Here is a 15980-nt window from a genome sequence, read left to right as displayed (position 1 = left end):
CATCCCAAATCAACAACTGCAACTTAAATCAGCACCCAATGGACTCCACAATGTGACGTACATATCCCCAGACGTAATCTACACAACGATTTGCAGTATACAAGCCCTTAACTGTCAAATCTTGTGCGTCTCAAAAAAATGCAGGTTACTGCAAAAAATTCAGAGAGATCAAAATTTCAAAATTTTGATATTTGAAATTCTGATATCACCATTGCGTCCGGAACGTCGACAAACCCTGGGGTAGACCCCTAGATCATATAGACCTGAGTCCGAGTGTGCAAGATATGTCAAAAACACTGTTTTCGGCCCAAAAACGCAGCAAAAACTTGCTGCTGCTGCAGCAAAAATTTCAGAGGTCAAAATCAGCTCAAATGGACATTACCATTGCATCCGGAGCATGCCAAAACCCCAGGTTACACCCTGACCTTGCATAAATCGCATTCCGTATGCAAAAGTTATGCAAAAAACACTGTTTTGGAGCCCGAAAAATGACCTGCGGAGAAGAAAATCTGCATTCTTCCTGCAAATATGATTGCAAAAAAAAAAACATACACACTTGCAATACACTCTTCCCTCAAGCTTCGGAATGTCTCTCAAGCTTCCATGAGCACAGATCTGGTGGTTGCTCACCGATCTCGAGCTTCCACCGAAAGCGAGCTCACCATAGCCGAACGCTCACTTCTCTGTAGCACTCCATGTGTCGCGAAGCCAAAGCTCTAATACCAATTGTGAGTTCGCGGATGCGGTGAGCGTGTGCAGAGAGTGCGAAGGGGAGAGAGGGAGAGAGAGAGCACAACACAAGATGTTGGGTGGAGCTCCCAAATCTCACTGTGTGAGCACCATGTGAGAATGTGAGTGAGAGCTCCTTATTTCTTTGTATGTATAAAGAATAAGGAGATAAATATGGACGGCCGGACACTGGCAAGCGAACACGGCAAAGCACAATGAGGCACACCGCCTTTACCTAGCAGAAGCCAAGTGCAGAAAAGCACAATCTTTATTCCAAGGAAGAGTTTGATAAAGCTCTTGAGATTAAAGTCAGCGAGTTGATGAAATCTAGAAAGCATTCTTGAAAGGGTCACAAGTTAAAGAATTATGCCGGCTATCTGGGTCAAAAATCTACCTTCGAGGATCTTGCGGCAAGGGGATCAAAGAAACGTTGCAGACCTGTCCACTTTGAGGTTCTTCTTCGTCTTCTTCTAGCTCTACTTCGAGTTCCAGTTCCAACAAGGATGAGAAAAGCCGGTCCAGAAAAGAAAGCATAAGAAAAGCAAATCAAAGAAAAGGGTAATAGACTTGGATACCCCAAGCCGAAGATCTACAGAAACACCTGTAAGAGAAACTGGAAACAACTAAACAAGACGTAAAATAGAGGGAGAGAGAAGAAGACAGACGACGCAACACCGCAGAGTTCCGCACCCAGACGCATTGGCCCCAAAAACTAGTGCCCCTTCTCAGTATTTCTTTATTCTTATGCTTCTCAAAGTACAGTGTTCGAGGGTAGTCCTCTCAGCGCTCCCAAGCAAAACTGATCAGAAGTGAGACCCTGAGCACACTTATAAAGGTCCTTGGCCAAACTCAAAAGCAGTTACATGAAAAGTTGTGCTTCTAAAGCATCAGACCAAACGCAAGTGCCCCAAAATCCCCAACACAAATTGCGGAAATTCCACACAGCTGCCACGTCAACAGCGCAATTCGCAGAAGTACGTATAGCTACCACATCATCAGCCTGCGTGCAAATTTTGGGCCCTAGCTTTACTTTTAAAAAGGCTTTAAGCCCCTTGGTCGGGTTCCATAAGTTGGAACTTCTTCTGCTTCATCTCCTTAGGGTATAGGCCCCTTCTGTCCGGGCTCTTATCCTTTAGGCCATGCCACATCATCACTTTGTGACATACACCCCTCTTGAAAGAATTGTAATCGCCCTCAATTACGCCTGCAAACAGACATAGGACAAAAACAATTTTAGTAGACACTGACTTTAAGTACGGACGTAATAGACCACACATATCCAACACTTGCACAAAGACGACAGTCACTAAACATTCACATCCCTATCCCGTTGAGAGCTTAGATGAGAATCATGATCATTGTAACTTATTTAGCAATCACATCCAAACCTCGTTGATCTTTTCACAGATGTCTTGATCTACTAAATCTCGTTACTATCACATCCAAACCACGTTGATCTTTTCACGGATGTCTTGATCTACTAAATCTTGTTACTATCACATCCACATCACCCCCAGGTGACCAAGACAAAATGCTACAGTCATTCCGTTCAAACATGCACTCAAACCATACACACATGAGGGAGCACATGTAACAGATTCATGTTAGAAATTCCCATTTAAAGCACTTCTTTACATAAAGTCATTCAGAAAAGTACTATCAACCTATCAATATCCCTAAAATCTCAAAAGAATTCAATGACTTTATTCCCATCGAGGTAACCTATGACAAAGGAGCGGAGTAACTTCCCTTTTCGGTAGTCCGCACAGCACCAAATGCAACATGCTGGTAACTCTTGGATTAGTTGGTGCTAAACCAAAAGCTTCAAGGTAAACCTCTAGTATCTGAGGAGTATTTGCTAAGTCCTCCTCCTCCATCCACTTTCACTTTCCTTTCCTTGTGAGCCAAGACCTCTTCGGGAATGAGAATCTCCTCTGTCTCTTTCACTTTGGGCTACTCGTCTGACTCCCTGTCCACGAGAGCACTTCACCTTTGAAAGAACTCACATGAAATGCATTGTGAATCTTCCAAGTATTTGGTAACTACGGTCTGAAGGATATTCATCTTTTCTTGTATCTAAAAAGGTCCTCCGTTTTCGTAATCATGCCTTCTCAAACGGGAGGAGCACCCAATTATCTTCCTTCAGTTGCAAGTTAGGTCGATGCTTGTCTGCTGCCTTCTTATGCCGTGGTTGAGACTTCTCCAAAGCCTCCCGTACCTTAGCAAAAGCAGTGTCCAGATTCTATGTATACTGATCTGCTTCAAAAATCTTATCTTTGGTGCTCAGAATGGGTGGAACCTTCCTGACACCCTCAATAATCTCAATTGGTGCCTTCCTCCTAGATGTATGAACTGTGTTATTGTACGCAAACTCCACCAAGGACAAAAACTTCTCCCGCTGAGTCTTCTAATCAGAGATGTATGACTTTAACAAGTCTAGGACCACTGAATTGGCTATCTCCAACTGCCCATCTGTTTGTGGATGAAACAAGGATAAGAATTTAAGTCGTGCCTATATTCTTCCAAATTGCTCTCCAAAACAAACTTGTGAAGCACGGATCTCTACTGATACTATAGATTCAGGCATACCATGTAATCTAAAAATCTACAAGACAAACAACTAAGCCAAATGGTCAGCTTCAACTGTCTTCTTTACATGAATAAAGTGAGCCTATTTACAAAAATGGTCAATGACTGTCCAAATGTCATCATGCCCACTCTCAGTCTTTGGAAGATTAAAAAAAGAAGTCCATTGCTATACTCTCCCGCAGTCGATGAGGAATGGGTAAAGGTTTTAGCAGTCCAGGTGCCTTGTGTCGGTCAAACTTGACCTTCTAAATCACCAAACAACTGCGAACAAACTCGTCCACATCCTATTTGAACCTTGGCCAACAGAAATATTTCTCCACACCTTTCAAGGTGCTTTCAATGCCTCTATGCCCAACAAAAGGTGGAGTAAGGGACTCTCTCAAAACCTTGTTCCTCAGTCCTTGAGTAACACACAACATTGTCTTTCGCATTAAACAATCGAACAAGACTTAAAATAGAGAGAGAGAGAGAGAGAGAGAAATGAAATGAAATGATATATTAACATCTACAAAAGGCCAAAATGACCTATGAGACCAAACTGATTACAATGGTGAGTCTAGTACCAAGTCTGGGTACAAACAAAGAGAGAGAGAGAGAAGACTGTCACAGTTCCGCACCCAAACGCACTAGCCCCAAAGACTGGCGTCCCTTCTCGGTATTTCTTTATTCTTATGCTTCTCAAAGTCTGAGGGTCCTCCTCTCAACGCTCCCACGCAAAACTGCAGCAACACACGTGAGAAACTGGAAACAATTGAACAGGACTTCAAATAGAGGGAGAGAAGAGGAGAGACGACACGCATGGCGGAGTTCCGCACCCAGATGCACTAGTCCCAAACACTGGCGCCCCTTCTCGGTATTTCTTTATTCTTATGCTTCTCAAAGTACAATATATACCTAGATGAATCCAGTATTAGCCCAGATTCACCCTTGAAGGAAAGTGCAAGGTATAGACCCATGGTAGTCACCCACAAGACAATATAACCATCAGCTCCATCATGCATAGTATTGACTAAATACCACAACATCCCCACTAACGTCGTCAGTGCCCAATAGTGGGTGTAGAACTAGGTACTAACATATGCTCCCCAACACAACACACACCACACGCACACACACACATGAGCATACATCAACACAAAGTTCAGCGTGCTGAGTTTCTGTCATGACTCCGGAGATCAAGGGCAGACTCGGCCATAATGAAGCCTAGCACTATGTCCGAGGGGTCCTCCTCCTCTCAACGTTCCCACCCAAAACTTAGCAAAAGTGAGGCCCTCGACACACTTATAAAGGCCCTTGGCCAAACTCAAAACCAGTTACATGAAAAGCTATGCTTCTAAAAGCATCAAGACTAAAAGCAAGTGCTTGAGAGTCCCCAACGCAAATCGCAGAAATTCCGTACAGTTGCCACGTTAGCAACGCAATTCGCGGAAGTCCGTATAGCTTCCACGTCATCTCCTTGCGTGCAATTCTTGGGCCCTAGCTTTATTTTTTTTTCCCCTTCAGCCGGGTTCCATAAGTCGGAACAACTTCTTTTGCTTCATCTCCTTAGGGCTTAGGCCCATGCCACATCATCATTTTGTGACAAAAAGCAAGTCTAGAAAGCACAAAAATCATTCTAGCAGTTTAATGGAGGAAACATCTGACAATTCCACAAGTGATACCCACACTTTTGGTACGATTTTTGGCAAGAAGAAGAATCATCTACTACAAGCTTCCGAGTACAAGAACTTGGAGAAGAACAAGAAGAAAGGGAGAAAGGAGTTCAAGAATGGTGGCCAAACAGTGAAGTTTGATACTTGTTCGGGCTATAAAGACTCTTCTCAAGCTTTTTCCTTCATACAACAGTTTGACACCGCTTTTCCACGTGGCAACTTCACAAAAGCCTCTTAAGTACAAAAGGCAGCATCCTTTTTAGGGGGGATACACTCTTCTGCTTTAAGGCAAAACACTGACCAAGTGGGTCAAATTCAAGAAATTGTTTTCTTCAATGTGATTGACATAGCAATGCAAGGCCAATGTGATTATAGCTCAGAACCATCTAGGATGTCGGAAGATGATACTTTGGCCACCTACAGTCAACATTTTGGGATACCCTTTTGCCGGTTGCTTCGGAAGGTGTCTTTTATAGAGCAGATGGAGCAGTATCGTTGTGGATTACCCAAAGAAATCCAACAATACTGCTTGAAACAGAAATCCATGAGCATTCAGCAGCTTATGGAGCATTCAATGGACAGTTTTTCCATGCATTCAGGCTCCTTGACATATGCCACGAACGAGCCAGTGTCCAAGGCATCGGAGAAAGATTCTTCTCAAGAGAAGAAGAAGCAAACGAAGAAATACACAGGGCCTAAATTGACAATAAAGTGACGCATAGAATACAAGGAGAGCTAAAAGTGTCCAAAGAAGTAAAAGGAGGAGAAGCCAGAGGATAAACCATAGAGTTCTAACGCGGCCAAGAAGCACGACTTGTTCCGGATTTTGCGGGAGCGATTTTAGTCCAAGGGTATGAGAGTACTGAGCTCTATAGAGCATGGGGCACAGTATGAGATTAGAAGGCCCTGATATCTTTCAATGGAGGAGTCAAGGCTATCTTCATTTCACCGGAATTGGAGGCTTGACTTGGAATTACATTTGAAGAAATGGGACCATAGTTGGATGCAATTCTAGCAACACTAGGGCATGATGTCGCCCTTACACCTGTCATTGGCACACTTCGGTATTGGCAAATTTCCGTTGCAATTCAAGGATATTTAGGACATGAGGACTTCAAAATCATGCCTCTTGAGGGGTGTGATAGGGATACGTTGGTACCACAAGAATAGTGTCGTGGTTGACTATCGGGCAAGAAAATATACATAAAAATGATAAGGGTAGAGTTAATTGGTGAGTCCGTCCCACTTGTATCACCTTCGGCTATTTCGAAATCAATAAAATCCAATCTGTTTGTTTACTTGATTTTTTTGAGGCATTTGGAAGACCATACAGGTTCGAATGGTCATATTTAGATTCAGAACGCCAAGATTTCATGCAATCTCAAGACAATTATTTCTTTGAGGGTTTGCTTGGAGCTACCTCTTGAGAGACCCGAAGATCACACGATTGATCTGATTCTTGGCAGTACGCCACCTAACCAGCCACTTTATAGAGTGAGCAAAGCCCAATATGAAGAAATAATGAACCAAGTAAAGAACTTTTGGAAAAGGAAAAATTTAACGAAGTACCTCACCTATTTGTCTACCCTACAGAAACGCCGTTTGCTCTGTCTGCTCTTTGGTGGGACCATTATGCTTTCAGAAAACAAACACCTAAAGCTCTAATACCAGTGTCACGAGATGGGCACCACGTGCCAATAGAAAAGAACAGACTAAACAACTTTAAGCACTTCAAATAACAACTGAACTGAAAGAGACGCACGACACAAGACGGGGAGTGGCGGAATTCCACCCCAAGAGAACACTGGCCCCAAACCTTGACGCCCCTTTCGGTATTTCTTTATATTGCTTGAACTCAGTACAATGCCGGTACTCCACCCTCTACACCTTCGTACTGAAGCATGCCAGAGAATGAGCGCTTTGCTCATATTTAAAGGCCCTTAGCCATAAAAAGCAGATTACATGAAAGTTTTCAAACTCAAAAGTAATTGGCCAAAAATAGATGCCCTAAAGCTGCCAGCGCAAAAGCAGAAATCCGTACCGCTCTGCCATGTCAACGGTCAGCGTCAAACGCAAAAGCCTATCAGCGCAATTTTTGAAAATCCGTACAGTCTGACACGTGGCACTACCAACGCAAATCACGCATGTCCGTACAGTTGCCACGTCATCATCTTCTGCAAAAGTTCTTTGGATGCTTTATTTTAATGACTTTAGTCACTTGGGCCCCATTGGACAGGGTCTCATAAGTTGGTGTGAACTCTTCCACTTCTGCTTCTGCTTCTTAGGGTTTAGGCCCCTCGGCGGGGATCTCAATGTTGGCTCCGTTCTTCAGTGACTTAATACGTCAGCAGTTTGTGACATAGGCCGCCAAGTGTCCACTTTACCTCTTTTGAGTTGATTTCCTAGTACCCACCAACTTATAAGTGTCGCGTGGGGCCTCTTGTATTCATTGCATCTTCTGCTCCTTATTCTGACAAAAAGTTCTATATTTCTATGGTGCTATGAGTGTTTACCAGGTAAAAGTATTCGTATTTTTCAAAATGAAATTAAGTCCACTGCAATGTACAACTGAAGTGATTGATGGTCAATGCTCAAGAAAAGTGCTCAATAACGATCCTTGCTTCTTTGAGCCGCGCCGAAAGCAATGCTAAATAATCTGCTTCGGCTCCATATCTTTAACTTTGTCTACAATCTTCGGTTCGTCCTCTTCAAAAATCTTCTTTAAGGGATCTCCTTAAAACAATGCTAACCAAAAAACACGGAAAATGGTGTGCACCGATCAAAAGTTAGACAACCGCAATTTCATAGGCACGTCTATTGCCTTTTTCACTGAAAATGGACTATCCTTCCTAAAAGAATGTGGAAGGAATGAAGTGTCAAACTGTCCACAGAAAGCTTGCCAACAATATCATCTAAACTTGACTTTTCTACCTAAAACTATCGACTCTGACAAACCACAAACAGAATACCAATGCTTCTTGATGGACAATTGTGTTGATGCTTCTGTTGTGACTGTATCCTTCCAAAATAAGCATTCAAAACTTTTTGACACAATCAACAATGATGCAACTTTGTGTGTTCTCTAAATGCAAACTTTCTACCTTTTCTAAAGTGATCTTCATACTTCTATGCTCCCCCATGAGTGAATCATGTGCATCGTGCAATATGGCTTTTCTATGACACGGTATCACACAAAGATGGTGACGAAAATACAAGAGACCATCACGAATGAAAGACTCAAAATCTAGAAACTAACTTTGCATGCAATCAAAAGTTATGAAAGATACTAAGGCTATCCTTTAGTCTTTCTTCTTTTTGACCTACTAAAAGGCTTTTGCAAAGAGGCTTGGAAAACAAAATCAAGAGAATACACTAATTATAAGAGTAAGTTAAACAAGGCAATAAACAATCTGTGTACTAGTGTCGGCTTTCCTTAATTTTTCATTACAAGGACCTTTGAGGAACCACACTAGTATAGGTCAATTCAACATTAAGTGCATACACGACAAAGCTGGCATAAGCATAAATTAGAGTCATCTTGCACTCTCATGGACCACCTTCAATATGCCTAGAACCAAAATCTTAGCAAACTCTACGTGTTGATTTTTCTTCTTCTTTTTTGCAAGGAAAAGTAGTTGATTTCTATTACTTGAAAAGCCCCTCGGAACACCCAAATGGTGCCAATTCTAAGGGCAAGTACAAGACTTTTTACAAAGCATTCTTGAAGGAAACATCTGAGAAACTGTATAAGATTGGTCACGTGGGCAAATTTGCAAACTAAAGAATGAAAAGCCAAGAAAAAAGAACCTCTCCTAAAGAGAACAGAGATGCCCTGGAAAACTAAGGGGGGAGAGGATGACGGCGGCCTTTGAAAGGGAGGCACTCCCACCAAAAGCTTTCTCTACAACTACATGTCAAAGACCAAGACCACCAAATAGCCGCCAACAGTGATGTGGAGTAAGGAGCAACCGCCATGGTAGTAGCTCGATGTCGGGCAAAGCCCTCCAAATGCTACCTTTTGAAAACAAGGGCTGTGGAAAAACAGAAGGGAAAGAGTAGTCAATGATGAAGATGATAGAGAAGAAGTAGCTGGCGTCGACAAGAAATCTAACAAAGGAGACCAAGAAAAATGACAGAATATGGAGCAGTCAAGGAGATGTTAGCCGAGGTAGAAGACAGTCTACTTGTTGAAGATGGCTGCTATAATCCAAAACTCGGGAGAAATACTCCAGGAAGGCACTAAAGCAACCAAAATCTTAGTAAAATCTATGTGTGGTTTTTCCTCCTCCTTTCCTCTGCACGCTTGTGTCATTATTCACTGTGGGTTTTCCACAATAGAACAATACATCCCTTGAATCATATTGTATAAGAGGCCAAGCGTAGCTAGTACCCGAGTCTAGCATCTGACATTCGAGTTCAAACAATGCTCACAAGAATATCTTACCATGAGAATGGCACTCGAGATTGTGCTTCCTCAAGAACTCTCTCAAGCCACTTTGGGCAAACTTGAAAAATAGCCGAAAATCCCTCGGACCGTGGATCGAATCTATCTACAGTCGTCAATCGCGAACGAAGAGCGCCTCGGACGCGCCTCATGAATGTGCATGGCTAAACTCGAAGAGAAAGTTGAGGTCTTCACGTGGAGTACCTAAACGTCCAAAACGGACAACCGATCCACGTGCAGCGTCAAGCCGACGCTCGCTGATGAGACCTGCCAACGAAAAGCCGACGGCCTTGAAACTAGGTCTATGGAGTCCCCGTACGAGGCGCACTCCCCCGATACCTCCACGTTGCGAAATGGAGGGGGACACTCCCGTTACCGGACGCTCTCATACCCGATCACGCATCCGTAGTAGCCGAACGGTGAGTAGCCGAACGGTGAGTTGAGAAGAAATGAAGGTAAGGACTATGTCCCATCGTCCGTCGTACCCAAATCAAATCCATCGTACGCCGCGCGGCATCGAGCCGTGGTTTGCCAAGATCGGGTGGTCGCGTCCCACTGTCACCCTGGAGACCCTCTCTCGAGCGAAGTCTAACAATATCGGGGGAGTCCGCCTCGCACGGAGACTCCATAGATCCAGTTTCTGGGCCGTCAGCTCTTCGTCTCATCGACGAACGTCGGTTCGACGCTACATGCGGACGGGTTGACCGTTTTGGACATTTAGATACTCGGTGCAGAGGCCTCGACTTCCTCTTCGAATTCAACCATGCACATTCACGAATGTGCACCCGAGGTGCTCCTCATTCGTGACCGATAGCTCTCGACGGCCCAGTCCGATGGTTCGAGGCATGTTCGACTATTTTTCAAGTTTGCCGAAAGTGGCCTGAGAGAATTCTTGAGCTCGATGTTGGGTAAAGCCCTCCAAATGCTACCTTTTGAAAACAAGGGCTGTGGAGAAACATTAGGGAGAAAGTAGTCGATAATGAAGATGATAAAGAAGAAGCAGCCGGCGTCGCCACGAAATCTAACAAAGGAGATCAAGAAGGATGGCATAATCCGGAGCAAGCAGATGGCAAAGCCCTCCAAATGCTACCTTTTGAAAACAAGGGCTGTGGACAAACAGAAGGCAGTGAGTAGTCGATGATGAAGATGATAGAGAAGAAGCAGTTGGTGTCGCCAAGAAATCTAACAAAGGAGACCAAGAAGGATGGCGTAATCTGGAGCAGTCAAGGAGATGTCAGCTGAGGTAGAAGACAATCCACTTGTTGAAGATGGCTGCTAAAATCCAGAACTCAGGAGAAATACTCCAGGAAGACACTAAAAGAACCAAAATCTTAGCAAACACTATGTGTGGTTTTTCATCCTCCTTTCCTCTGCACGCTTTCTATGTGTGGTTTTTCATCCTCCTTTCCTCTGCACGCTTGTGCCATTATTCCCTGTGGGTTTTCCACAATAGAACAATACATCCTTTGAATCGTATTGTATAAGAGGCCAAGCGCAGCCAGCACCCGAGTCTGGCATCTGACATCCGAGCTCAAACAATGCTCACAAGAATATCTTACCGTGAGAATGGGCCTCGAGATTGCGCTCTCTCTCTCTCTCTCTCTCTCTCTCTCTCTCTCTCTGCGCTTTGGGGCTGGGGCTGGGGAGGGGGGAGAGAGAGAGAGTCATATCTTACAATGGCAGCGACGCATGTTAGGCATCGGGAGGCCGCAGGTCGTTGTCCATTCGATTTGGTCTAATTTTTAAATAGGAAAAAATTACCAAAATACCCTTGTATTTTCTTATGGAAATTCCTAGTAGTTGGTGCCACTACTTTTGGCCTTTAAAGGCCTTAGTATCTATCTGTATTCTATCTATAACAGCAGCCCGGGCTACCTTTACACGTGTAAGAAAATGCGAGCTGAAGGCTATAGGCCAATTGGAATTAGCTGTCGTCGTCAGAGCAATATCCAATGTTTAATGATTGGAGCCCATAATTCTTTGGCAGCCTTTAATGATTGAAACCTTTGCCTCCAGCTTTGATAAACAGTTCCAGCTTCGCCTCCCCAACCTCATTGTCACTTCGACGAGAGAGAGAGAGAGAGAGAGAGAGAGAGAGAGAGAGAGAGAAAGATAGAGATTTCCATAGCCAGTCGAAGCTCTGAGAGAGAGAGAGCATTGCCATCTCCATCGCCAACACCAGCAGGTGAGCCGGTTTAGGGTGTGTGTGTGAGTGCGCATGTGCAAGTTAATCTTGCAGGTCATGGAGCCTTCCGCCGCGCACGCCAACTGCACCCCGCTGCGACCAAGCAGACCCTACCCAACTAATGCCGTCCCTTGGCCATGTTGCACCAGTCGACGTCACTACACCTGCCGCCAGCAGCCCGAGCTTCCTGCACCAACTGCAGCCACAGAGAGAGAGGCAACGAGAGACTGCACTGTGTGTGTGTGTGTGTGTGTGTGTGTGTGTGTGTGTGTGTGTGTGAGAGAGAGAGAGAGAGAGAGAGAGAGAGAGCTATTGCCATGTTCAGTATCCCTTGGCCAAGCCCGAGCTCCCTGCACAAACTGCAGCCACAGAGAGAGAGGCAGCGAGAGACTGCACTCTGTGTGTGTGTGTGTGTGTGTGTGTGTGTGTGTGTGTGTGTGTGTGTGTGTGTGTGAGAGAGAGAGAGAGAGAGAGAGAGCTACTGCCATGTTCAGTATCCCTTGGCCATGCTGTTCAGCACTACTGCCATCCCTTGGCCACGCTACACCAGCCGCCAGCAGCCCGAGCTTCCTGCACCGCGTCCCTACACCAGGCGCCGTCCGTGCTCTGAGAGAGAAAGAGAGAGAGCGCACGTTTTCATTGTGTGCGCCCATGCACTAGGCGTCGTCCATGCTCTGAGAGAGAAAGAGAGAGAGCGCACATTTTCATTGCGCGCGCCCCTGCACCAGGCGTCGTATGTGCTCTGAGAGAGAAAGAGAGAGAGCGCACGTTTTCATTGCGCACCCACAGAGACACAGAGAGAGAGAGAGAGAGAGAGAGAGAGAGAGAGAGAGAGAGAGAGAGAGAGAGAGAGAGAGAGAGAGAGAGGCAGCGAGAGACTGCACTCTGTGTGTGTGTGTGTGTTGTGAGAACTTAGAGATTAACTTAAATGTGATTAATATCACTATTAATTAATATGCTAATGTCAATACATAAGAGAGTGCAAGATAGAAATAGAGCAATGACAATAGATTGCACTTGAATGGAGAGTGAAGACCTTGTTACAAATGAGGGCAGCTAATGGGATTATATACAAGTTGAGGGAGTGAGGATTATCCATCACATGGGAATTATAGGTAGGTGGGAATAGACACATGTTGAGACTTGCATAGGTAAAAAGGGGTCCATGTGGGAATTAGGGAATAGAGGTAGGTGGAAAGGAAGTCCACACTTATTATAATCATAAGTTACTTTTACATCCCCCCTTAAGGGTGGACTTCTCATTGTAACATTGAGATTGATGAACAAAAGAGCTTTGTGAAGTAGCCATGTCATAGATACATGCTATCCCCCCTCAATGAGAAGTTCATCCGGTAGGGATCAAACTCAAATTATGCGATGAAGCTGTTTGTTTAGTGGCGTGCACAGACTTGTTGAGAAAGTCTGCCCAATTTTCTGCAGATGGAACATACACTAGCTTGATGAAGCCATTTGCGACTAATTCTTTCAAGAGATGGAAGCTTATCTTAATGTGTTTGAGCTTGGATGAGAAGGAAGGTGATTCTGTAAGTGCGATGGTAGACTGATTATCACAAAAAAGAGTGATTGGATCAGTCAAGATATTGAAGGGTAGCTTCAATTCATTGATCAATTCAGAGATCCAAAGAGCCTCGCGGGAGGCAAGAGCAGCAGCAACGTATTCAGCTTCAGTAGAAGAACTTGCAATAGAACATTGTCGTTTGGTTTGCTAAGAGATAGGACTACCAGCCAAAGTGAATACATAGCCTCCTGTAGAAAAACATCGAGGGTCGTCGCCAGCCCAGTTGGCATCAACATATCCTGAAATAGAGATGGGGCTAGTGGGGTCGTAATAGTAAGTGAGGGCATAGTGTTGAGTGGTGCGTAAGTAGCGAAGGGTGCGCTTTGCAGCTTGCTTGTGCACTTTACAGGGCTTTGACATAGAGCGAGAGAGGATATGGCCTGTGTAGCAAAGATCGAAACGGGTGCAAGAGATAAGATAACGTAATTGTCCGCAAAATTTTGGGAAATGAAAGGATGGGCAGTAGAGTGCATCAGTGTAAGTGTAATCATGAAATTCAGGAGCAAGCTTGTGCTTAACAGGAAAAGGGGTAAACTCAGGGGTTGAAGAGGACATACCATAGAAGAGGAGGAGTTCTTCAATGTATTTGGATTGAGATAATTGGATAAATTTACCTACTGGATCTCTTATGACTTCAATGCCAAGAAAATAAGTCATAGGTCCTTTGTCGGTTACCGGGAATTCATGAGAGATGCAATCAATTACTTGTAGCAACATGTACTCTGATGTGCCAAGAAGAGGAATGTCATCCACAAAGAGGCCTAAGATAGCCATGCCTTTAGAGGTCTGCCATATGTAGATATTGTAGTCTGCCATAAAACGTTCCCAGCCACATTTGAGCAAGTAGTGGTGCATGCGGATGTACCACTCTTGTGGAGATTGTTTTAAGCCATAGATGGGCTTATGCAATTTACATACATAATCAGGGTGGTGAGGGTCTTCAAAATGAGGAGGTTGTAGCATATAGATGAGCTCTTGGAGCAAGCCATGTAAGAAGGCAGTTTTTATATCAAGATGATGTAAAAGAAGATTAAACTTAGCAGCAAGTGCAATAAGAAGCCGAAATGCAGTCATACCCAGTACTGGCGAATAGGTGTCGAAGTAATCCACACCTTGTTGTTGAGTGAAGCCGCGAGCGACAAGGCGTGCCTTGTAGCAATCAACTGAGCCGTTGGGGTGGTATTTCTTCTTTAAGAGCCATTTGCAAGAGACAATGTTATGATTCTTAGGAGGTGGCACAAGCTCCCAAGTGTTAGATTCTTTGAGGGCTTGAGTTCATCCAATATAGCAGCATGCCACTCCTTGCTCTCGCTAGAAGCAAGGGCATCGAGAACAGAGAGGGGAAGGGCATCTTCAAGAGGCTCTGGTGGATGTTCAAGAATCATTTCATCACTGAGAACAGCAGAGAAATTGGTGGCTTCATAGATCTCGCGAAGAGAGCGGGTGCGGCCATGTGAGCTAGAGGCGGCTTGGTCTAAGTGTATAGCCGAAGTGTGTTGCGATGGCAAGGTGGCAGAAGTAGAGCTATGAGGCTCGACTTCGTCGACATCTGCTGGGATGGGAGTAACTGGCAAGGTTTTGTGGGAGTTGCGGAAAAAAGGTGAGACCTGTAGCGAAGGTGATGGGAGCTCACGAGGTGGAGCACTGAGTGTCTACGGTGTGATGGAAGTAGCGGCAGTCGGGATGGACGGTGTTGGTGATGGTGTCAACTGTGAGGAGATGGGTGCAAGAGGTGGTGCAAGAGTGTTGCCGATTGGCTGTGCATGAGAATGCGAGACACGAGGAGGTGGATGGGCAATGAGGAAAGGCCTTTGGATGGTTAAGGGAGGCTCAAGATTGTGCCTAGAAGGGTGGGAAATTTGCGTGTGTGTGTGTGTGGGTGAGGCCGTCAACAAAGATTGATGAGAAGATTTGCCTGAGACGATGAATTCTTCATCAAAGACGACGGTGCGGGCAAAGATAAACTTGTGATGGTTTGGGATATAGAGGCGGTATGCCTTGATGCCAAAGCGATCACCATAGCCGACAAAAGTTGTGCGTTGAGCACGTGGTGATAGTTTTGACAAAGGTTGCGTCACAAGTGGGTATGCAATGCTTCCAAAGATGCGAAGGTGGCCAAGATGAGGTGGGTGACCGTGCCAGAGGGTGTAGGGTGTAGTAGTAGGATTGCGGGTGGATGGAATGCGGTTTTGAATGTAGCATGCAGTGGCGGTAGCTTCTTCCCCATAGGTTTCTGGGAGGCTAGCTTGAAGAAGCATGGCACGAGCAGCTTCAAATAGTGTGCGATTCTTGCGCTCGGCACGACCGTTTTGTTGTGGGTGGTCGGTGATGGAGAATTCATGTCGAATACCAGCAGAAAGACATAGATCTTTGAATGCATGAGAAGTGTATTCCCCACCATGATCTGTGTGGAGAGTTTTAATGTGGCAACCATGTTTAGTCTCAACTAATGCCTTGAATGTGCAAAAATGAGAGAAGGTTGAGGATTTCTCGGCCATGTAGTAAGTAGTTGTGTATTTTGAGAAATCATCTATAAAAGTAAGCATATACTTATTGCCAGTGAGGGAGTTGACGGGCAATGGTCCACAAACATCAGAGTGGATGAGGTCGAGAGGTGCAGTGGCTCGTGATGATGAAGTGGGGAATGGGACATGATGTGCTTTAGCAAGAATGCAGCCCTCACAAAGTGTGATGTGAGTGAGGTGCTTGGAAAGACCTAGTGCAAGTTGGCTATGAGTGAGTTGGTGCAAAACATGTTGAGAAATATGTCCTAGTCTATAATTCCATTTGAGTGTGTTTTCT

The 15980-nt window shown here is 44.8% G+C and overlaps 1 protein-coding gene across 5 annotated transcripts in view; it reads right to left on the bottom strand.

Moving 5' to 3' along the window:
• Positions 1-11826, bottom strand: part of LOC147431736 (dynein regulatory complex subunit 2-like) — a 126746-nt gene extending 114920 nt beyond the window's left edge. For 3 of the 5 annotated variants that reach the window (XM_086494242.1, XM_086494239.1, XM_086494238.1), the window contains exon 1: positions 11090-11826. The gene's annotated coding sequence lies outside the window, so the exon portion shown is untranslated. Of the gene's footprint in view, positions 1-10973 lie in introns of all 5 variants that reach the window. The other 2 variants (XM_086494241.1, XM_086494240.1) reach the window with 2 other exon arrangements.
• Positions 11827-15980: the final 4154 nt, after the last annotated feature.

The sequence above is a fragment of the Adiantum capillus-veneris genome, chromosome 21 (genome assembly GCF_014529385.1).
Source record: "Adiantum capillus-veneris isolate H3 chromosome 21, ASM1452938v2, whole genome shotgun sequence".
In the NCBI taxonomy this organism is placed as follows: Eukaryota; Viridiplantae; Streptophyta; class Polypodiopsida; order Polypodiales; family Pteridaceae; genus Adiantum; species Adiantum capillus-veneris.
Note: the sequence above shows the minus strand (reverse complement) of the source record. Positions and strands in the feature narration are given on the sequence as shown.